Source organism: Macrotis lagotis, chromosome 3 (genome assembly GCF_037893015.1).
Source record: "Macrotis lagotis isolate mMagLag1 chromosome 3, bilby.v1.9.chrom.fasta, whole genome shotgun sequence".
In the NCBI taxonomy this organism is placed as follows: Eukaryota; Metazoa; Chordata; class Mammalia; order Peramelemorphia; family Peramelidae; genus Macrotis; species Macrotis lagotis.
This window is the reverse complement of record NC_133660.1, coordinates 125857152-125881233: the sequence shown is the minus strand read 5'-3', so window position 1 is coordinate 125881233 and position 24082 is coordinate 125857152. Positions and strand designations below refer to the sequence as shown.

The 24082-nt window shown below is 35.8% G+C and overlaps 1 protein-coding gene and 1 long non-coding RNA gene across 5 annotated transcripts in view; both read left to right on the top strand.

The window, feature by feature from the left end:
* Positions 1-24082, top strand: part of GAB1 (GRB2 associated binding protein 1) — a 177372-nt gene that overhangs the window by 6929 nt on the left and 146361 nt on the right. The gene's annotated exons all lie outside the window — the stretch shown is intronic.
* Positions 783-22729, top strand: LOC141517833 (uncharacterized). The gene is made up of 2 exons (XR_012477005.1): positions 783-6616; positions 10951-22729. It is a non-coding gene; the product is annotated as an uncharacterized LOC141517833 (long non-coding RNA).

The following is a 24082-nucleotide window of genomic DNA, read 5'->3' as shown; positions in this document are numbered from 1 at the left end:
TGTTATGTAAAGAGGTTTTTATTATAGGGTTTTAAAAGTTTATAAAAAGAATGGGGGGCATTCTAGGGAACATCTCCAAATCTCTCATTTTACAGAAGAAGAAAGTAAAACCCCAAGAGGATATCAGAGAATATCAGAGGATCAGAATTCTAATCTCACCACTATTGTTTCAAAGTATTTCAAGTAATTTGATTTTCCTCTGCTTCAGTTTCCTCATCTGTTGATGAGAAGGCTGACCTCAGTGGGTGCTACAATCTCTATTTCAGCCCTAAATGATTCTCAGTGATCTGACTAGACGGAGTTATCAGAGTCAGAATTCAAATGTAGGTCCCCTGACTCCAGATGGAAGGAGTTTTCCAGTCCTCTGAGTTTGGCACCTTCTCATCATGTAATCCTGTTTGAGAGCATGCATGATGTTTTGAACAGGTCTTTAAATTCTGGGTAAGGTAATATTTAAGTCTGCACTTTGGAGGTTAGTCTTGGCCACCTGCAGAGGAGTCCTCCTGGATACCTTGCCTCCTAGTACCAACTGTCAGCGCTTTGGCAGGTGTGGACTCACAGTGGGGGTGGGGTGGGGGGGAGGGATTCACTTCTGGCTCCAGGATCCAGAGACCTGCTCACTGACAGTTGGTCCAAGAATGGGGTCCAAGCCACTTCTTGGGGTTTATATTGGGCACCCAGCTTGGGTTCTGTCTGCATAGCAGCTGTCAAATTTGTCTGAGCCCAGGGAGTATGCCTGAAAACAGAAATATCCTGGGGGGGGGTGTTGGGGGGGAAGAGGGGAGGGGCACATGTCTGACACCTGGTGCTTGACCACATACCAGCCCTGCAAAGGTTTAAGAAGTATCCTTGGACTCCCACTGTATTGTCTGTTTGTTTTTAAAGCCCCTATTTGGGATGCCAGGGAGGGGTGTCTGGCAGCTCCATTTTTCTCTCTTCCCTCATGAGCTTCAAATTTGATTTTGCCATTAGCATTCAAGAGATTCTTTAACCCTTGATTATAATCGATGGGAGCCATAAAGTGAATTATTAATTTAAAAAGTACTATTTTAAGACTCATAAGTCATAAGTCAAAGTCTCTGGAAGGGGAAACATAGAAACCATTCAACCTGAGCTCATTTTACTATCGAGGAAACTGTAACTATCAGAAAGCAGTTCATGTTACTTTATATTAATTTTCTAGTTGTCTTATTTTCTCTTTACTTTTCAGTGGCTATCTGGTTCTGTAGGTTAAACTCTGAAGTGTGGGTTTGAATCTAGTCCCTGGCATTTAACAGCTGTGTGATCTGGGGCTAGTCACTTAACCTCTAAACCTCAACTTCCCTATTTGTACAGTGGGCATGGTGATAATTGCCTAATGGTGTGATAATTGGGGCATACTTGAGATAAAAATATGTGAAGGTAGTTTAGTGCCTGAATTCACAAACTGCCTCAGACACTAGCTGTGTGACATTGGTCACTTAACCTCTGCTTCAATTTCTATAAAATGGGAATAATAATAGAATTTACCTCCCAAGTTTGTTCTGAGGATCCAATGAGATAATACTTGTAAATGGACACTGAAAGTATAACAACACAGTGTCTGGCACATAAGAAGTTCTGTTGTTATTGCTATTAAAGAGTTTTGCAAACTCTAAAGCCTTATGTAATTGTCAGACTTTTTTTTTTTTTGGAACAGACTATATTCTGCTTCCTGAGGTTAAGGATAAATTACCCAAAATCTCATATAAAATTTGCCAGATCCTCACATCTGAAAGTTGGCATTTTGAGATCATGGACTAGCTTTTGGAAGCTTTTTTAGTTTGGTGTGCTATTTGTAGAGCAGTGCTGTTGTTTTAGTCATTTTTCTTTTAAAGACTATTTTTTGCCAATCAAAATACCATTTGTGATATTGCAAGTTTTTGTTAAGCTTTATCAATTAGGTTGTTTCTGAACATTTGATGGTTATGGGTGATTATGTTTGTTGAGGATTGAAAGCAGTAATTAAATTTATAGTACTTTAATTCAATGAAATTCTTGGAAACTCCTGTCTCTCAGTGACTATGCCAGTAGGAGCCGTTACAATCATACTTGGGTAATAGAGCTGACAGCTGAACTGGTGTTTTCAGTGTGTGTGTTTTGCCACAAGAGGTTTCTGGAATGGACACTTAAAGAATAAACTAACTTAAACCAATTTTAAAAGCTGAAATAAAAAACGAAACAAAATCCAACCCTTGGTCTACATTGAAATTCACCACATAGACAATAATAACTCACATTTATATAGTCCTCAATTTATAGGGAAGAAAAGTTTTATTTTACCACAGAAACTTGAGTTAAGAGGTATTTTTATTCCCATTTTGAAGATAAGGAAACTGAGACTCGGAGGTGAATTGACTGTTCCTAAGGTCATTGTTAGCAAATATTTATGGAACATATATCACATAAGCCACTGTGCTGACTCTTAGAGATAAAAATATTAAAATTAAAACAACCCTTGTCTTGGCTTAATGGATACAGAGGACCAGAAAGAGAAAGGCCTACCTGAGTTTTGCCTCAGACACATGCTAATTCTGTGATCTTGGTGATATTATTTCATCTTTTGGACTCATTCCCCTACTCCTATTCCCCAACTGTCTAAGGCTGCAAATTAATAGATAAGTTGACTTCTGTCTGTATTGGGAGTTCCCCATGTCAAAGGTCCAGTCCAAGACATCCTCTCCCTTCCTCTCCAGCAAGGGGGTGGGGTGGGGTTGGGGAGGACATTCCCTAGTCTAACCCTCAAATATCACCCCCAGTGTAACACTCAAAAGACACTACTATCAATATACTTATATGTTATTTTCATTTTTTAAAAAAAGTAATCAATATTGTCAGTCTTATATTTTTTTAACACCTATGACTATAGTTCTGCCATTATATTAGACAATTTAATCTTAATCAGCCTCAGTTGTACCATTGTTAAGAGGGTAGACTGAATGATCTCTTGATTTAAATTCCATTATTTCTGTACTTCAGTATTGTACATTTTTCTTGTTGGCTTTTGTTGTAACACATAAGGGGTGCTGAGTATATTTGACTTTTGAAGCTGAAGAAACCTGATGTCATTTGAATATTTGGATAGACTATGATGGAGAAAAAATCCAACAGATATTTAACTGAAGGGACTTATGGGGACCCCATAATAATAATAACATTTATATAGAGTTGTAAGTTTTACTTTTAAGCTATTTTTTACTTATTAGCTTTGCTAATAATTATCTCATTTTGTTCTCACCACACCCTAGGAGGTAGGTTCCTGTTATTCCTATTTTACAAATGGAAAAACTGAGAAAAATAAGAGATTAAATGATTTGCCCTAGGTCACACAATCCAGGTCTTCCTTATTCCAGTCCCAGTCCTCTATTCACTGTTTCCACTTGGGTTCTTTTGAAAAGACCCAAGTCCTTGCCTTGGAATCTATTTAGGAGTACAGTAGGTGGTGCTGTGGCTAGAAAGTAGGACCTGGAATCAGGAAGACCTGAGTTCAAATCTCATCTTAGACACTAGCAGAGTGTCACCTTGGACAGTTTGCCTTATTTTCCTCAATTATAAAAGAGCTGGAGAAAGAAATGAGAAACTATTCCAGTATCAGTCAAAAAAAAAAAACCCAAATGAGGTCACAAAGAGTCCGACAGGACTGAACAACAACAACAAATCTTTTTTTTTTTTAAGTTTTTGCAAGGCAAATGGGGTTAAGTAGCTTGCCCAAGGCCACACAGCTAGGTAATTATTAAGTGTCTGAGACCAGATTTGAACCCAGGTACTCCTGACTCCAGGGCAGGTGCTTTATCCACTGCGCTATGTAGCTGCCCCAACAACAACAAATCTTGTTAGATAGATGAGGCATAAATTCATGAACATTTAAGTAATATAGGAATTAAATAACAGTTGGAACAAAACATAAAAGAGATTTCACAAGACAATTTGGCAATTGCCAAATAAGTGGTTCAAAAAAATAACTATCCTAACAGTACAGAAGAGTGACTTTATTTACTTCATTGCTCCTCATCATTTCAAGTCCAGTTTTCCATGGCTGTCCATCATGACTTTATTGTATTCCATCAATATTACTGCCTCCCAGAACTAGTTTCCTTCAAGATATGTTCTACCTTCTATAGAGAGACTGATCCTTTCTAGCTGTTAATGCCTTCTCCTTTCTGAAATAATCTTGTTTATACTTAAATGTCTGTGTTCCTCAGCCCCCAGAAGAATGCAGCCTCTTTGAGGACAGTAGCTGATTAAAAAAAAATTATATACTTGTTGTGTAAGATTGAATTGAATGGAGTTATTTGAGACTGGGTTAGTCTCTTTCAGGGAGTGTTCTTGGTGGGCATGATCAGAATAGAAAATGATAGTACAGAAATACATTACAGAAAGAGTGGGTAGAGCTTTCAGTATGGACTTGGAAGATTCCTGTATAGCTTCCCAGTCAAAAGTTAATTTTTGGCAATTCATTTAATCTGTAAGAATTAGGTAAAACAGAGAGATAGCTTACTTGAAGATTTCCTCTAATGAAATCTTAAAATCCTGTGAAATTTGGAAAATCAGGAAGAATAGGAGTCATTCAGTTGTTTGGTTTTTTTTTTAAAGACATTGAATTTGAAGTTGATACTGAATAGATAATTGCAACTGTGGGACTGGAACTGGCTTAGTAAAATCCATTTTCATTCTCATAGTCATGTGGAATTTTAAAACCTGTTTCTTTTTCTGTACTGAGGTTGGACATCAATTGTGAACCTGTCCTATCAGGAGTCTGTATATCTGCCCTGACCTCTCTCTCCAGGTTGAAACTTGACACCAAGTGAATTTTCTGTAACAAATTGGGAAGGAATAAAAAAAGGGCAAACAAGCAAAAACAAAATAAACTTTGTTTGGTCACCTGGGCTGTGAGAATTCTGAAGGATTTGTGGGGTTTAAGATTTCTCCATGCCTGTTTTTTAAAGAAATAATTCATTTGGGCAAAGCTGTTAGTTGACAACCAGAGAGGAGAGAGAACGTAGTGTGCTGTGGAGTCAGAATAAAGGAGGCTTTGATTCGTTGCTTCTGAGTTTAATCCAGGAAGGACCAGGGCTGGCTGCCCTGGTGTCTTATTCTGGACTTTGGAAGCCATTTTAGCCTGGTTGCAAATGTCATTTAAGGAAGAAATGAGAATACCACTGGATTGCATTAAGACACAGAGCAGTTTGGTAGAAAGTTTAAGGTCTTCTGGTTATATCAACCAAGTATAGGTCAAATGGTACTTGGCTGTTTGACCTTGGACCCCTGCCTCATTTCTGTGTCTCTCAAGTCTTGGTTTATCCAATTCTTGCAACTAAGTATTTATTTAGCCATTATTTTTATTAACCCTATGCTACTGTTCCCTTCCATTACATACATTAAGAAATAGACAATTATACTAGCCACTTTTTTGTTTGTTTATTCATTTGATATGTAAGATTGATTTACTCTTTTATTAAGAGATTTTCAGTCCCCTCCCCCTTTAAAATGAAGGAGTGGGCTGTTAGTATCTTCCTTTAGTATTATATATAGACATATTTTTATATGTTGTCTTGAAAGGGGAGATTGCTTTACTCTTGACTGTATATCCTTACATTATTTTTTAAAATGAAGATGGTGATGATTCCTACATTTTCTTCCAGTTCTAATTAATCCTATGAAATTATAGAAGTCAGAAGGTTGGATATGAATAGGGTTTTGTTAGGGTTTTTTTTTAAATACAAGTTTGAGGGGAGGCTAGGTGGCACAGTAGATAAAGCACTGGTCCTGGAGTTAGGAGTACCTGAGTTCAAATCTGGTCTCAGACAATAGTTACCTAGCTGTGTGGCCTTAGGCAAGCCACTTAACCCCAATTGCCTTGCAAAAACCTAAACAAAAAAATACGAGTTTGAGGTGAATGTAGAAGTGAAAAACTTAGTGAGGAGAATATCATAAATTTCTTTAAGGTTTGCAAATCATTTATATACACTATCTTATTTAATATCCTTAAATGATATAAGAATTTCATATAGATTTGTATATATATATTCCATCATATATTCTAATTGAAGATATCTGAATTAAAAAATTATGAACTCAAACCAACTAAGACCAGTTTATCTTTTGTTTAAACATTTTTATCTTTAAATGTAATTTAAATATAGACTAGTAGAAGAAGTATGTAGAAACTTGCTGCTAGATAATTGGAAACGGACTGTGTATCTCCCTTATTTTGCTTGGATTTTTTTTTTCTGTTAAAAGCAGTTTTCCTGTTCAATCACAGAAAAATCTTTTGTTTCCAAAATTTAAAACAAAATTCTTGCAGAGTGCATATCATGGTGAAGCCTAAATTTCTACAGAAGTTTTTGGCTTCCTCGACTCAAAAAAAAGAAAAAGAAAAAGAAAAGTTTAAACTGTTGCAGTAAAATACATGTTTGGTTGTTATCTCCTCTACATTAGTTCTTGAACCCTTCTGATTACAACTTGTAACTGCCAAGCCCTGTCCTGCAGTTTTATCTATATCAGAAATTTTCCACGTGGTATTAGTTTAGCAGAGTAGTAGCAGGCACACAGTTCAGAAGGAATCCAAGTCTCAAAGGAATAACACTTCTTGAGAAACGTGAGTTGCTGTATGAAAAATATGGCATTTCTGTTATTCCTTGTCCTCTTTTTCTAAGTTGTTTCTGCTTGGAAAATTCCTTTCTAATTCTTGAAGTGGATTTTCTTCCTTTCTTGTGAACAGTAAAGAGGATGAAGGGTATTGCTTATGTTGTTTGACTTTTAAACTATTTTTTTCTGAATTCATAGTTGACCTAGGTACATCCTGTGTTATGAATTTTTTAAAAATAGTGCCTCTAAAGGGGAAAGAAAAACAAGCAGTCACATTGTTTTATGGATTAAAAACAAGATCTTGTAGGACCAAAGAGTTATTTTCAATGTAAAAATACAGATTTTTTGGAAGGGAAGAAAAATACTAAACTTATTCTCTTCATTGTTTTGCTTTTCCTTCATTTATTTATTCTTCTTTGCTTCCATTCCTGTAGTTAAAATTTTTGGAAATTTTTTTTTCTTGATACATTGTCCCTCTTTAAAAAAACCCAGAAAATTCCACTTTCAATTTCAGAGGGAAATGTGTCCATTCTGGTGCTGAATGGTTCATTTGGATGTTAATGCTTGAATGGAAGATGTGATTGGGAAGGTTAAAAATAGAATTAATCAATTTGAAGTTTTGGAAGTAAACTAGTCTGCTCTTAGGTACTTCCCATCCCCCCAGGTACTTCCCATCCCCCCATCCCATTTCCTTTTCCATTTGTATGACCTAATTATTTATATATGATCCACTCCATTAGACTGTAAGCTCTTTGAGGGCAGGAACTTTCATTATATCCACAAAACTTAGGGTTATAAGAGCTAAATAAATGTTTATTGACTGATTAATAATTTTCAGGAGGAAAAAATGCTGAGATAGTACTCTTTTCTCTTATGGTTCCTCTTTTAGACTTTTCTTTCCTTCTTTCTAGGATCATAGATCTTGAAGAGATCATATTTTTCATCTCCTTATTTTCCAGATGAGAAAATTAAGCTATAAGTACTTGGAAGAGTCAGGATTTGAACCTCTGGTCCTCTGATGTCCAATCCAGTTCCCTTTCCACTGATGTCTTTCTCTTCCTCTGCCACCCAAGTCAGCTGTCTTTGTCATCAAATAATACTTCTTCCACAGCTTCAAAACCCAGACACAAAATGGAACTCTTATTTCTCTGTTGCTTAAGAATAGCAGCAATAATCACTTTGAGGTTGGAATGCATTCTTCCCACGATATGAACTCTTTCTTTCCCGAAAGACAGTTTTAAGTTACTCCTGTATCAGGAAATGTGGTTGGACTACTTTCAGACTCTTTGAGCTCCTCCCTTAGATGACTACCTGATTAAAGAATTAAGTGCCTGCCATGCTTGGTCAGCATAAATCCGGGGCACAGTTCCATCCATGGCTATGTAGCAGCGATTAAAGCTTGGGGGGGGGGGGGGGAGATGAAGATAGCCACATTGTATGGCCATCTGATCAATGAAAGAGAAATGCTTTCATCTTTTATACTGGAAGAGAAACTCTTTGACTTAAAAGCCACACTGTTTTGAATTCCAAAGGTGTTGTGTAGAGCTTCTTGAGGAATGATTACCTCATTCAGTCAGAGAGGTATTAATTGAATCCTTTTTCCCTTTGGCAAAATAATAATTGACCCTGAGTTGTGTAGGAGGCTAGAGGATCAAGTCCAAGGATTAAGGAGGTTTGGAGAAAGGGCAAGAGACATTGAAACCCATCATAATTTAAAATATTTGGGAATAAGATTATCAATGGGTAAAAAATGTGTCCTCATGTGTTCATATGACAGACTTTGGTTCCATTTCCACAGTAGCTGTGTGACTGTGATCAAAGCCACCAAAACTCACAGATTCAGCTTCTTTTTTTTTTGCCTATAACTTGATGATAGCCCTGTAGAATCCACCTCTTAAAAGATTGTGGATTGTGTGACTAAATGAGAAAAAAAAATGTGTGTTTGCAAACCTTAGAGTGCTTGGTAAATGTGAGTTATACAGGTGTCCCCAAAAGTCTTACTGCAGTCTTAAGCTTGAATAGCATTAAGACTTTTGGGGACCCCTTGTATTATTATTGTCATATAAGTAAAGAAGTGAAAATATGACGTGTATTTGAGGATGTTCCCCTTCATGTCTTTTCTTCTTTGAAGACAGGATTGTGGGTCAAATACGTAAAAAAAAGTTTTTAGTCTCCAAATATGATAAGTAAGCTGATAATTCAGTTTAGCTTGCATTTATTAGGCAGGAGGTACAAAAACCAAATGACAAAATAGTTTCTGACCTCCAGAAGCTTTCATCTTATTGATAATTTAGAGGCTTAATATTAAGATCTATTAATATAATTAACATTAGTGGCATAATAGAGGCAATCTATTCTGACTTTTAAACATCAGATGGTCAAGTCACCCAGAAGAGAGCTTGACAAATCTGGGGACACCAGGTGATGACCTCCAGTGATTTTTATAGTGCCAGTCCAGGCTTACTGAGACTGTTGAAATACCCTCATTCAGTGATGATCAACCTTGAAGGACTCCCTCATTCCATCAGTGCAACAATCAGGAACAATTTTGGGCTGTCTGCAAAGAAGAGTGCCGTCTGTATCTAGACAAGGCACTGTGGAGTTTGAACAAAGCTCAAGGACTATTCCCTTTAATTTAGGAAAATAAAACAGATATCTTATTGTCTGATCTTGTTACCTCTTAGACTTCTTGTCTCTTCTTTAAGGATATGATTTCTCTCTCATCACACTCAATTTGGATCAAGGTACAACATGGAAACAAAGTAAAGACTGCTTTCCGTGGGGGGGGGAGAGAAGTAAGATGGGGGGGTTGTAAAACTCAATATCTTTAATAAAAATAAATTAAAAAAAAGAAATACCCTCATTCTTCCAACTCAAATATATTTAAAGTTTTATTCTGTTTACAAATTGGAAAAAAAAATCTATCTAGTATGATAGGCAGCCAGTAGACTTGAGAGGGGCAGCCGTCTAATCCTCCATTCTTTACATGAAGTAAATGGAGACTCTGAAAGGTAAATGACTTGCCCAGTGTCACACAACTAGTTTTTCAAAAGAGCCAAAAACAACAGCAGAAGTTCTAATCTCGTGTCATGCAGCTTGGAGAGAGCTCCTAAAATGCTTATTCCTTAGACATTCTTTGTTCATTTTCATTAGCCACCACCTGAGTGGTTAATTAGACATTTATTAAGCATTTATGAGGTGCCAGGAGAATTTTGCTCTATTTTGTAAAATTAAATTTTGCCAATATCAGGACTTCAGCAGTAAAGGAGAGCTTGTATTCTATTAGTAGTAACAAAAGTCCCATGTTCTATATGTGAATTAGAAAACTAAAAAATGAAAATTAGGGAACTTTTTTAATATAGTGTACTTTGGAGTTTTTTTTAAATATTTTTTTCCTTTTTCAGTTTTACCTCAGTTATTTACCTCTTTCAATCTCCTTTGAATCCTTTGAAATGGAAAAAACCCATTTAATTAAAACCAACTGATAGTGACTACACCTGACTGTATGTATTGTATTTACATCCAAAGCTCCAAACTCCCTCAATCTCTCTTACTAGGTTTATCTAGTTACCAGTTCTCCATGATTGGGGTTGTTCCTGTCAGGTCATCAGTTAGACTGCCTTTTATTTGTTATTTATGTTATTTTCATGGTGCTTATTTTTGTCTTACTTTTGATTCTTCAGTTTGCATCCTAGTGTCTGTTGTAATTTTGGGGAGATCATTTAATTTCCTTGAACCTCAGTTTCCTCATTTATTAAATGAAGGGTTTGGGTCAAATGACCTCCAAGATCCCTTTCAGTTCTAAATCGATATTATGTCTTTTTTGTGACATCTCATAGTTTTTGAAGTCCTTAGGTTTATTATTTCTTAAGGTACAGTAATATTCCATATAGTTCAGTTTGTTCAACCATTCCCCTCTTTTGCTACCTCAAAAGAGTGTTTCTTTGAATAATTAGTTTCATATGGACCTTTTATCCTGCCCCAAAACTATTTGGCCATGATTGGAATGGCTGGCTCAAAGGTTCAAAATGGTTAGAGACTGTGTTCATTTATTTTGACTAGTGAAACAGATGGTGATTAATAATAAGTTCATTGCAATAATACTAGAATTAATATACCTGGGATATACCTGGCAATATAAAGCTTCATGATTTTTGTGCTAAAACACTTTTTCTTAGTAGTAGGATGACATTTAAAAGGTGTGTGTGTGTGTGTGTGTGTGTGTGTGTGTGTGTGTTTTCATGAGATTGATGAACTCTTTATGATTTTAGACCATAGTTGTATAAATGAACAGCAGTTTGCCAGCACAGTGTCTTTCAATGAGTTTTTCTCTTCTCTGGCCAGGATGAATCCCCTAAGACATGCTTCTTCAACCTACACTATGTTGTTTGTGGCCCTAGATTTCCATTAAAGGATTTAATTCAGAGACAGACTTGCACTATCTTCCTGGTAAGACAAGCTCAGTTTTCTGTCTTTGGGGATGCTGAGGACTGAAACAGCTGGTGTTATTTACTGGCTTATAGTTCCTACTGCAAGGGGTTGCATTATTGGGGTAGCTTCTCCTAAATGATCTGTTGTAATTTAAATCTCATTAACAGAATACTCATTTTGTCATCTCTATTCCTAATAAGACTACAACTAGTGTTGTCTCAGGGGGTTACTGACTCACTTATTCAAGCTTTTTATTACTTCTTGGCTGGAATCTCACCATTCATTGTTTGCAAGCCTTTCAGTTTGTTTACTTTTAAAAAATAAATTACTTCTTAATCAGTCCTCTTGCAGGTTCATCTATAACTCCGGCAAGAACTACATTTCTCAGCTGGTCATATTGTATTTATACTGATATCTAAGAATTCATTTGGTTGATGTGCATTTTAAAAATATTCAGATCTTTGTTATATCTTTGATAGTTGTCCTGAAATGTGTAGTCTCTTCATTTCATAGGGTTTGAGAATTAACCTATTTGGAAGCGTCTGGTGTTGGGGGAATTGGAAGGAAGGGAAGCCAACAAAGGCTGTTGACTTCTTCAGAAAATGAGAAGAGCAGAAGGGACATTAGGAGTCATCACAACCAATTCTTTCATTTTAATAATGAGGAAAGTGAAACCCATAGAGATAGTGACTTTCTCAAAGTTTTGCCATCCTTAGATTTTTAATAAAAATTAAGTTTGGGATTATGTCAAATTTTCCTCTTATCACCATTCTTCCTACTTCCATGGAAATCTATTCCCCTCTAGGATAGAATAAAAACACTCCAACCTTTGATAGAATGATCCCTATTTACTTTTCTAGTTGCACCTCACAGTACTCCCCTTTCCTCAAGTTCCATTATAGTCAAATACCCTGTAAACTCTTCTTCCTCTCGATTCCATTTTCAAATCTGGATCTTTGCACAAACTAGCCCCTATGATAGAAATATATTCCCTCTTTTCCTGATCTTTAGAAATCCCTGCCTTCCTTGAAGGAAAATCTGAGACTTTCCAAACCTTAGGCCTCTGACTACAGATCAAACACTTTTCACATTACCCTTCCAGTTCTGGGTCCTACAGTTCTAATGCATTGATTGTTTTTAAAAGGCAGGGTTTTATCTTCCTGAGAGTCCAGAGCCAAGTGAAGAACAGGAAACCCAGGATTTAGAATGGAGAGAACTTAAGTTTCATGCTCTCATCAAGTTACTGTTTTTAAAATGGGTGTGTACCTTCATCTTTTTAATTGTTCTTTGTGATGATTGGGTTCTCTAGATAAAGATCATAAGACTGGTGTTGGAGGTATCTCCAAAATGGGATATATTCAGATGGCACAAGTTGAGATGGAAGGATTTTTTTAAAAGATCCCTAGTTTCTAATGAGGAAATTTTAAACAATTGAACAAATTCCTTTCTCTTAGAAAAAAGAGATAAATTTCCCCAAATCAAGACTTATAGTTGAAGAGAAGAGATTATTTGAATTCAATAGACATGGATTAAGTATTGTGTATGTCACTATGATAGATTCTGAAGCTACAGAGATATTCTATTGGGAAAATAAGCCATCTAGCCAAGTAAGTACCAGTTATATGGAAAGGTAATAAGTAATTTCAAGATTAAGAGAGTGCTAACTAAAAACTGGGAGCTTGAGGAAAGGCCTATTTCAGGAACTGGCACTAGAGAGGTACTCTGAAGGAAGGTAGGGAGGCAATCAGGAGTGACTGAAGATTTTTGAGGAGGCCAGAACATAAAGGGTGGGGATACATAAGAGAATAATTTGACATAATTCCAAACTTAATTTTTAAAAAATTCTTTTAAAACAGAACAGTGTCTGATTCTTATAACTGTGATCAAATATTAAATTTTGCCATGTAGGAATATATTCCCTTTAGGAATAAGTTCAGTAATCAGTTTCTTAACCATCTTTCCTGGATTTGTTCTTTCCTCCTTCAACTCTGTTCAGTTTTAGATTCTTTTTTTCCCTGGGGATATCATAAGTAAGTCTAGTACCTTCATATGAGAAATGTGTAGGCTGAATTAAAATAATAGAAAAGCAAAGTTTTCAAACTTTCTTTCAAAGTTAAAGAAATATTGTGTTTGTCAACTTGATACCTCTCCCACACCCATTTCAAAGAAGAATAGATCAAAACTGCATCCAAAGTATTTCCTGAAAAAAAAGCTTCCTTTCCCTCTTCAGACCTCAAAGTAGAACAATTATGAAGAGGGTGTGACAAACTTTATTTTATTTTTTCTCAAACCTTGACTTCCTTGTTCCTATTGAACCTGAACTGGAAGCATAGAAAGACCAGAAACCTTTACTCCTTGGAACTTTAAATTTCCTTTTTTGTTTCCTCCCATCACCTCTTCTTTACTCTCTTTCTTCCATGATTCTCATTGAAGAATCCATTGGATTAGATATCTTAAGCTCCCTTTTGTATCTTGTGATCTCATGAAATCTTTATATCTGCTACATAAGTATATGGTATTATTACTGTTATTATGCAGAGTATCTGCACCACACCCTCTCATTGCTGTAAGGATAGCCACAGAATCTGGTTGGAGTTCTTCTTTCCTCTTCAGATATGAATTGAGGTAGGAGACTTGGAAGCTTTCCCTCCCTCAACTAATCACGAAGAAACAGACCCTGTGTCTTCCAGCCCTGGTATCTAGAACTCAGGATTTAATATTTTCATTTCAGGTAGCAATTCTTTTCTTAATATTTTGTTCTTTTCAAATGAAAGTGTTTTAACTTAATAGATTTCTTTTCTCCTTAAATGATAAGATTTAAAAAAATTTATAATTAAATTTTGTTTTTTTCCTGTAAATTAGAATATTAGCATTAGTATTCTACACATATAGCTATGTAATGTCACTTAGTCATAGGTACCCATCAGAGGCTTGGATTTTGCTGGGAAAAGTATGAATAATTTTTTAGGGATAGTCATTCTATTTAAGTAATCATTTGCAACAAGAAAAAATTCATTTGTACTATTGAATTTTTCATTATTATTGGAGTGTATTAGAATCAAATAAGGTAATTAGATTATTTTAGTTATAAAAATCATCCTTTATTGATATCTTTTGCTTCAACTTTATCTGTTTCTCACTTTATTCCTTCCTCCTCCCAGAAACTGTCCCTTATAACAAAGAATTCTTTTTTAGAAAACAGAAAAAAGAAAAATAGAAAAAAATCCAGCAAAATGCATGAATGATATAATTAAATTTTTTGATTCTTCTAATTTGTAGGTATTGGAGAAATAGTTAGGACCTTAAAATACTGGGTTATCCCAGGGAATTTTTTTTACCCTTTTTTATAATCTACTGAAAACGATTTTAAAAATGATTATTGTGGACAATAATTTGTTATTAGTAATGTCATTTTATTTAGAGTATAGTACCCATTTCTTGGCCTCATAACAACTTTCCATTTACTTATATTTGACTAGAAGGTAGAGCTCGGTGTAAAGAATTAAGAATTGTCTTGATTCTTTGTGAGTGTTAGTTTGTAGAGTACTAAGGAAAACAGAAAAAGTGTCTAAAAAGGATTGTGAGGTAGTGAGTGTAAAGATCCATTTGGAGTTTGAGGGTCCTGTATTTCTGAACCTCAATTTCTTTTAATATTTGAAAGTATTAGATTTCCAGAGGCAGCTAGGAGTCAGGAATTCAAATCTAGCCTCCAATATAACCTGTAAGATCTTGGATAAATCACATGATGAAACTTCTATTTGCCTCAGTTTCCTAAGTTGAAAAATGGAGATAATAATAGCCATCTTTCTTCCAGGTTTGTTTTGAGGATCAAGTGACCCTCTCAAATGAGATGATACTTGCAAAATGCTTAGCACATAGTAGGTGTTTTATAAATGTTTGTTTTTCTTGAAATCCTGTGATCCTACAATTCTTAGCAGTAGCCTTTTTATAGAGACTTATGCAGTTCTACAAGTGTCTTCCAATCATCTTTGATAGTGGGTTTTTGTCTGTACTGTTCACAGTAGATAAGAGTATTGAACGTAGGGTCAGGAAGGCCTGAATTCATAACCTGCTTTGGATATTTACTGACTGTGTAACTGAGAAAGTCACTTTACTTTAGTTTCCCCATCTGTAAAACAGGAATAGTACTTACAGGATTTCTGGGAGAATCAAATGAAATGATAAATGCAAAATTCTTTGCAAACCATAAGGGTCTTTTTGACTGTTATTGAAAAGAAAAATGTACCAGGCTTACATTTTAAATTTCTCCTGAGTTGGTGTTACAATTCTTTTTTGAGAAAGAGCTGCTCATTATTTTGCCAACTGAGGCATCTGTGGGAAGGTTGGGATTTGAATTCAGGTCTTCCTTGAAATTCAGTGTTCTATTACACCTAGAGGAAGTGGTCATGAGTAAGAGGTTTCAATGGTGTTTTTTGTCCAGACCTGAGATTTCATCAGAGTGAGGAAGCAACCACTGTGGAAATTCCCTTCACAATGCAGATCAGCAACTCTTTCTATTACATATAGTCTTCTAGAGTGGTCTAGGACACTCAGAGGCTATGTGGTGTGTTGTGGTCACCAAGTTAATAGGTACTACTAGGAAGTAGGACTTGTATCTGTGTTTTCATGTTGCCTCTTATGTCCATCTATGTATATGTTTCTTTTTTATACTCTTATTTAGAATTAAAATTTAAGTCATATATTCCTGAAGAAGATAAGCCTTTTTCCATATTCCTTCTCTTGTTGGTATCTGCCAAATATAAGTTGTCATTTTCAGTATATCACAGGCAAGTTTTACATGTTGCTCTTTAGCTTTAATAACTTACATTTACATATTACTTCATATATTATCTCATTTGCCCTTGATTTTAATTTTAATTCTGAAAACAAAACTGCAACCAAAAATTGATAGTGAATATGCTGTCAACACTGGGCTAATTAAAATCAGAAATTCAGACCACCTAGACAGGAGCAGTATTTTTTATGTTGTGCCTCATGACCCTGAAATAGCATAAATTTGCCCAGATCCCTTTAGCCTAACCTCACCGACTCCTAGAGAAAAATTAAAAGCTGATGACTGGAGAGGATGAACTGGAGCTCATCAGAGCTTGCTTCTTTTACAGTAGTTGGCAGCTAGTTCTGTGGGATTTGCTCACCTGATCCTCCTAGATGATCCTATGTGTGTGCAAGTTTGGAAATCCCACACCTCTTCCTTCCCCTCTGCCCTTGAGGAGAAATGCCTTTTGAATCCCAAGCTGAGGGATCACTTTAATGTTGACTAGGTGAGAATGAGTCACTGTTAAGGAAGGATCTAATCTATGCATACTTTTACTCCCTGTCCCTTTAATTATTTTTTGAAACTTGAGTTTTAGGTTTGATATAAGGAATTCAGACAAATATGGTCAGACAGTCTGTTAGGTGTCAGAGGCAGATCTTGAACCAGGTCTTCCTAATTCTATGGATAGCCTTCTCCCCAGAACACCACACTGCCTCTCATATCAAGTCAAACCTTTATTAAATGCTTACTGTATACCAGACAGTAACCCAAGGAGCTCCCATTCTAATAAGGAAGACAACAATTCACTTAGTAAACATTTATTAAGCTTCTGTTATATATATGGGCAAATATGCTAAGTACTGGGAATACAAAGTAAGGTAAAAATAGTCCCTGACCTCAGTCTAATGGAAGAGATAACATGCAAAGAACTATGTACAAATAAGATCAATAGATTTCCTGAAAAGTGGAATTTTATGTTCCACTGACCCTAAAATATTATGGCCTAAATTCTGAAATCCTGACTGCATAACCCAAACAAGAAATCTTGTTAGTTTTCCTAGGAATGTAAATCATTGTTAAACCCAACTTTGGAATTTGCAGAAAATGGGCAGTGCTCCACAAGGATGATGATGATAATGATGCTCATAATAACTAAGATGTATAGTGTTGTCTAAGTGCTGGCACTATGCCTTTATATATATATTATCTATTCGTTCTTCACAATAACCCAGGAAAGTAGATACTATTATTATGCCCATTTTATAAATGAGGGAACTGAAGCAAGTAGTGGTTAAGTGACCACACAACTAGAAGGTATGTGAGGCTATCTTTAAACTCAGGGCTTCATGACCCCAGGAATGGTGCCTAGCTTCCAAGGAGATTGTTGGTGGAAAAATCTTTTTTTTTTAATTCTTTTTATTATATAAATATTTTATTTATTTATTTGTTTGTTTGTTTATTTTAGTTTTTTTTTTTTTTTTGCAAGGCAATGGGGTTAAGTGGCTTTCCCGAGGCTGCACAGCTACGTAATTATTAAGTGTCTGAGGTTGGATGTGAACTCAGGTACTCCTGACTCCAGGGCCAGTGCTCTATCCACTGGACCACCTAGCTGCTCCTGGAAAAATCTTTAAGATTTTTTCAGCAGCAGAAAACTGAATACAAAATGAATAGCCTTTAATTGGGTCAATAGATTGTACCTATATCCTTGAGGCTAGAGATAACTTTCCATCTTTCAAATAAGTTTCCTCATTTCTAGCACAGTGACTAGCAGATAGTTGCTTAATAAAATGCTTGCAGAATTGTTGAAATGAATGACCAAACTAATTTGTGGTATGTGGATGCTATGAAATATTATTGGGCTGTCAGGGAAATGAAACCTGTAAGAAATGATGAAAATGAGAAGTTCAGACAAACATGGGGAGACTTTTGAAAACTTGATAGTAGCAAAGAAAACAGAACCAGGAGAACAACATAAACAATGATCCTGATAATCTAAATGAAAAGCAGGACTAAAAGGCATCAGAATTCAGATTAGACACAGTATCTCTGATTTGTTCCAGATAACTGATGATGAAACACACTTCCTCTCTTCCATAGGTAGATTGGGGTGTCAGTGATTTGGGGAGTGCAAATTGTTGTCTGTGTTGTCCACTTGTTACCTCTCTTACCTTGAAAAAACATCTCCCTTTCTGGATTATTTTTTGCATTGGTAAAATGAAAGTGTTAGACCTTATAGCTTCCTTTTAGTGATTAATTGATCACTTTTATACATTTCTTTGTCTTCTTTTTAAGGACATAGAATCACAGATATAGAGTTGCAGATTACCATCTTAGAACTCACCTGCTTGAATACCTTCACCTTACAGATAAGGAAATTGAGGCCTATAGAGGCCATTTCTCCAGGTCACACAGATGACAATTGAGGAACCCTTTCTGAGCCTGAATTTGCTTTCTTTCCAGTGTTCTGCCTTGCTTCATACTCTAGTTTCTTCATTTGCAGAAGGGAAATGTTCAACTGTTTCCCTGGGTTCTTAAAAGATGGAGGATTTGGTGGCAGGAGACCTGAGTTTTAATGCTGCCATAGGATAAAGTCTTTGACCTTGAGCTAGTTAATTACTTAACTTTCTTGGACTTCAGTTTTCTTATCTGTAAAATGTAGAGACTGGACCAACCTTAAAGGCTCTTTTCAACTCCTATAGCCTTCAAATCCTATAGCCCTATGTGGGGCACTTAAGGAGTATAAATTGTTAATGATTAATACTTTTATATTGATAGAAGGAAGCATAAGGGCCAGGAGCCAGTTGAGCATGAAGATGAGAAGCTGCTTCTGTTTTTGTATATGACATACGTTTGTGCAAAACCAGTCAACTTACATGTGTATTTGGAGCTGGCAGTGATTCAGACAAACAATAATTGCAGCAGCGAATGTTTGGCTCATCTCTTTTAACCTGCACAGGTTAGATCTCACAAGGAAAGGGAGGGGTTAAGTGATGTAAGTTTTATGTTGGCCTCATTAGCATATTGTGAATAACCGTATTTGAATGGCTGTTATTGAAGCCAAAACCTTTGGAGGAGGTCCAAGTGAGCCATGGGTCCCTGGAAAATTCTGGGAGGATTAACGATAAGGATTATAAAGATATGGGCTCATCAAATCAATAATTTCTTTTGCTGAAGATGCTATTATGATTAAGGGAGAGGGAAAGGTTTTAATTTTTTAAAAATTTAAACTTTTATTGCTATTTTTTGTTTTTCTGATATCTTTATTTCCCAGTGTATCTTTGCCCCCTCCCTGCCCCAGAGAACTATTCCTTATAACAAAGAAAAATGGAGAAATAAATGGTTCTGCAAAAATAACCAATGTATCAACTGAGTCCAACATTATATGTAGTGCTCCATACCCATAGCACCTCACCTCATCGAAGAAAGGAGGTCTGTATTATATCTCTTCTTGAGGCAGGCTAAGTTGAGCTGAGACTATTGTACAGGTGGTATAGAGGGCAGGAAAGAAGGAAAAATTTAGAATATTTTTACTTCATCATTTGGGCTGATCCATCATTGTAGCTCTCTTTTTTATTCCAAATTATTGGTGAATCTGAGATAAATATAGCACTCAAGGGTATCTCTTCTCTTCCTTTCACCCTTTATTCTCTAAATATGTTTAGATATAGGGAATATCTCAAACAATAAGTTTTATTTATATCTTTTTTCCGACACAGTAACTTCTAGTTATTCCTATCCCTTGCACCCAAAATGAGCCAACCTTTGTAAAAAAATTATTTTTAATCAAAACCAACCAGACAAGCACAGGTTTGATAGTATGTGTGCATCATTTTATACTTAAAGTCTCCTACTTCTAAGTAAAAGAAAGAAGTGCTTCTTTTTCTCTTATTCAGGGCCAGGATTGGTTATTACAATTATTTAGCATTCAACTTTATTTTTCTTTTCCTTTTCATTATTGTAGATATTGCATATATTTCTGGTTCATTTCTTCATGAATCTAGTTATAAAAGTCTTTTCACTATTCATAAATGCACCTCAAACAAGCATGGTTCTTGAGTTGCCTTTTCTTATCCCTTGCTACATCACATCTGTACCCCCTTTAAATTAGCCAATAGAACTCCTTGAGGTCAGGGACTTTTTTTTTTCATAAAAGAAAGATTTTAGTTATTTTGAATTTTACAATTTTCCCCCTAATCTTGCTTCCCTCCTCTCAACCCCCACAGAAGGCAGTCTGCTAGTCTTTACATTGTTTCCATGGCATACATTGATCTAAGTTGAATGTGATGAGAAAGAAGTCATATTTGTAAGGAAGAAATATAAAGTATAAAAATAGCAAAATCACATAATAAGATTCCAGGTTTTTTTTTAATTAAAGGTAATAGTCTTTGGTCTTTGTTCAAACTCCACATTTATTTCTTTGGATACCATTGCAGATACCCCAAAATTGTGTCTGATTGTTGCACTGTTGGAATGAGCAAATCCATTAAGGTTAATCATCACTCCCATTTGCTATTAGGATTACATTGTTCTTCTGGTTCTGCTCATCTCACTCAGCATCAGTTCATGCAAATCATTCCTGACTTCCCAAGGTCAGGGGTTTTTTTTTTAAGTTTTTTTTTGGCAGGGCAATGGGGTTAAGTGACTTGCCTAAGGTCACACAGCTAGGTAATTATTAAGTGTCTGAAGTCAAATTTGAACTCAGGTCCTCCTCACTTCAGGGCAGGTGCTCTATCTACTATGCCACCTAGCTGCCCCAGTCAGGGACTTTTTAAAAAAATGTTTTGTGCTTTTGTTTCCCTCTGAGTCTGCTATAGTATTGTGTACTCAGTACTTAATAGATATTTGGATCACACCAGTGCTAGCCCAATTTAAGTCATGGGTATCATTATTTCTAAGCTTCCAACATTGTGGCTCCTTCTATAATGTTCCAGAATTGTTTTTCTGTTTTGTAAGGAATAGCTATGATCTTGCTCCTTGTTTATCTGATCCAAACACCAAGTCCAGGTTATAGGAATGGGCCAGTGCTGCTTAAATATTTTTCTTCATTAGTAATGACTCATTTCAGGACAGAGCCAGTTTCAGGTTGGCATTAAAGGATGAGAAGATGAGGCTTGTTTGCTTAGATGTTTGTCTCAATTCATTTGGTATGTTTTAGAAAAGGAATCTATCCATCTAATTTTATTTATTTATTTGTTTGTTTGTTTGTTTGTTTGTTTATTTATTTATTTATTTTCACAAGCTTTCCTGGTGTGGTGGGAGCATTTGAGAGTAGGACATAATAAGTTGCTAATTTGGGTCTGGGGCCAGTTACAAGGGTGGGTGTTCACCATAGGAGTGTACCTTTCATAATTGGTGAGATGGGTGGGTTCTACTCAACTGATTCATGTGTGATTTATAATAGAAAGAACAAGCATAAGAAAAAATACCTAAGACCATTCTTAAACTTGGAAACCTTAAAATTCAGAAGACATTTTGAGAGAAGAATAAAATTTCCCCTATGGAATGAAATGTTCACCTTAAAAAAAAGTATCTTGAGCATTGAAAACAGAGTAAAGACAGATTTTTTTTTCTAACTTTTTGCTGTTATTAAGAGTGTCATATATTGAGGACTTAGACTATTATATTTATAGTTAGAAGACTCAGATTTAGATCTTGATCCTACTGCTTCTTTTGCCTGTGCGGCCTTCATTTTGTAGGCCTCCATTTCATCATTTATAAATGAAAATGTTGGGCTGGACCAATGAGCATCTTTTGGGTCACAGATCCTTTTTTTAATCTGATGAAGGATCCCTTCTCAGAATAATGTCTCTCTAAATACATCCAATTACATAATACAGTGAGAAAAGAAAACCTGTTACAATGAAACATAGGAAAAAAATAAGCTTTTATTAAGCACTTTACATATAAATATTTTATCTCATTTGATGTTTACTACTACCTGGGTGCTATTATTGTACCCTTTTACAGATAAGAAAACTGAGATAGGCTAAGGGGTTTACCTAGGGTCACACATCTAGTAAGTATTTGAGGTCACATTTGAACTCAGATTTTTCTGACTCCAGGCCCTGCATTGTTTCTAAAAAGCAAATTAATAGTCATTGGTCATAGAAATCCCTGTCCTAGTTGATCCCAGAGTGTCATTTCCTACTTTGAATCTGTGGTTCTATGAAATATAATTTCACTCTAGAAATCTTCTGTGTCTGGAACCCCCTCATCCTGACATCTATCCCCCATGCCAGCCCCCTTCTCCTATTGATGAGCTCCTGCCAGGCTTCTATTTTGAAGAGAGTCCCAGATTGACCAGACTCCGCATTCCCCTCCCATCTTGTATCCATCCTACTTTCTAGACTATGACAGCATTCCCCCATTAGAGTACCAATGGATCCTTCACTTCTCAGCTTCCTTCTTTGTGTTACATTCTCTGATCAGACTGCAAGTTCCTTGAGGGCAGAAACTATCTTTTTTTTTTGTATTTGTATTACCATTGCTTATCATAGTGCCTTGCCCAGTAGGTATTTAAAAATGCTTATTTTCTTATTATCAAGTAGGTTAAGCTAAACTTTCAGTTTTAACCAGATTTTAAAACTGAACATACAAATATAATGTTTTTATTGAATTTGTTAAAGTATGAGGAGCGCTGGATGACTTTCTGTGATTATTCTACTAATATTGTATTAGATTTAATACCTATCCAGTGTTGACTAATTGAAAAGGTTGATTCTGTTAAGAACACTTTTTTTGGTTGATTATAAAACTTTTGTTGTTGTTGAATAGTTTTCAGTCTTGTCCAGGTCTTCATGACCCCTTTGTGGGGGTTTTCCTGAAATTAAGAAGATGAGTGTCTCCAGATTCTAGATCTGGTATGCCATCTGCTTAAGTTACCTAACTGTCCTTATAAATACCTAATTAAGATTAGTTTTAATAATAATAATAATAATAATAATAATAATAATAATAATAATAATAATACACTTTTTTTGGTTTTTTCAAAGCAATGGGGTTAAGTGACTTGCCCAAGATCACACAGCTAGGTGCTTTATCTGCTGCTCCACCTAGCTGCCTCAATAATATGCTATTAATTAGCACTTCTACTTATTGCTTTTTGTGATAATTGTGAAATTGGAAAAAAAAATAGCCTATTTGGACAGACCCTTTTGGGAAGTAGAGTCATAGAGCTGGACAGGAGTCCCTCATGATGGGCAGACACAGGTAGGATGTGTATGCAGCTTTGGAGGACAGAAGTCATTGAAGAGAACATCAACCCATTGGAGTACTGGAATACAATGTTCTATCCATCACTTAGGAGGTGTCACTGGACTGTTCATATTGCAGTAAATTTGAAACATCCATTCTAACAGTATTCATTATTTAGTGCTTCTGAGGATGATGTCACTGCCTCCCAGGGGTGGTAGATAAAGAGCTTTCACTTTGAAACAGGTGAGTGCAAGAAGCTAAAACAACTTACTGAGCTTACCTAGTGATACAGTGAAACTGAGACTAACCTCAGCACTCCTGGCCCAGGGCCCACATTTACACCAGGCTAGCATGCCTGTGGGTGGCAAGAAGTTTATTTTTTGTAGGGTGCTTTGAGAATTTATGCTCAAATGTTATTTTTTTTTTATTTTCATGTTAGGTTTTTTTTTTTTAAAGCAAGTTAAATTTGAATAATGGCCTTTTTTCTAGTCTGCTTCGTGGTGGTTCCAAGTCATTCCTAAGGAATTTTGATTGTGTGTAATGTTTATAATCTATTATTTTGGTTACAAAGTGTGATGGGAAGTGATAGGAATGAAGAGGCTACTTCAGGTATAGTGAGGTTTAACTAATTTAACCAATGTTCTAACTTGTCCTACTCTGGGTTGGCTCTTAGACTTGTTTACATATTGTATAATCCAAACTGGTCAGTCCTGTTGGGTAGGTTTAGTTATAAATTGCAGAGTTAAGTAAATGCATGATAGCATTTAAATAGCATAAGAAGTTCAGGAGCACTTTTAGGGCTGATGATGCCACTATCTGATGGCTGTCCTGGGGGACTTCCTTTTGTGCTCTTGCTTCCCCAGCCTCTTCTTGTTCAGGTGGTGAGAGTTTATTATTTTCCTGTAATGGACAGAAAGTATATCTCAGCCAAAATGATTGAGTAAAAATGCTTCTTCTGACATTCAGATCACAGAAGAGACTCATAGTATCTTGTATTTAAACAATTAGCATCTTAGTGCCAGGCATTTTGAGTGAGTTTTACAGATGGCTTAAAAATGTAGCAGCCTCTGAAAC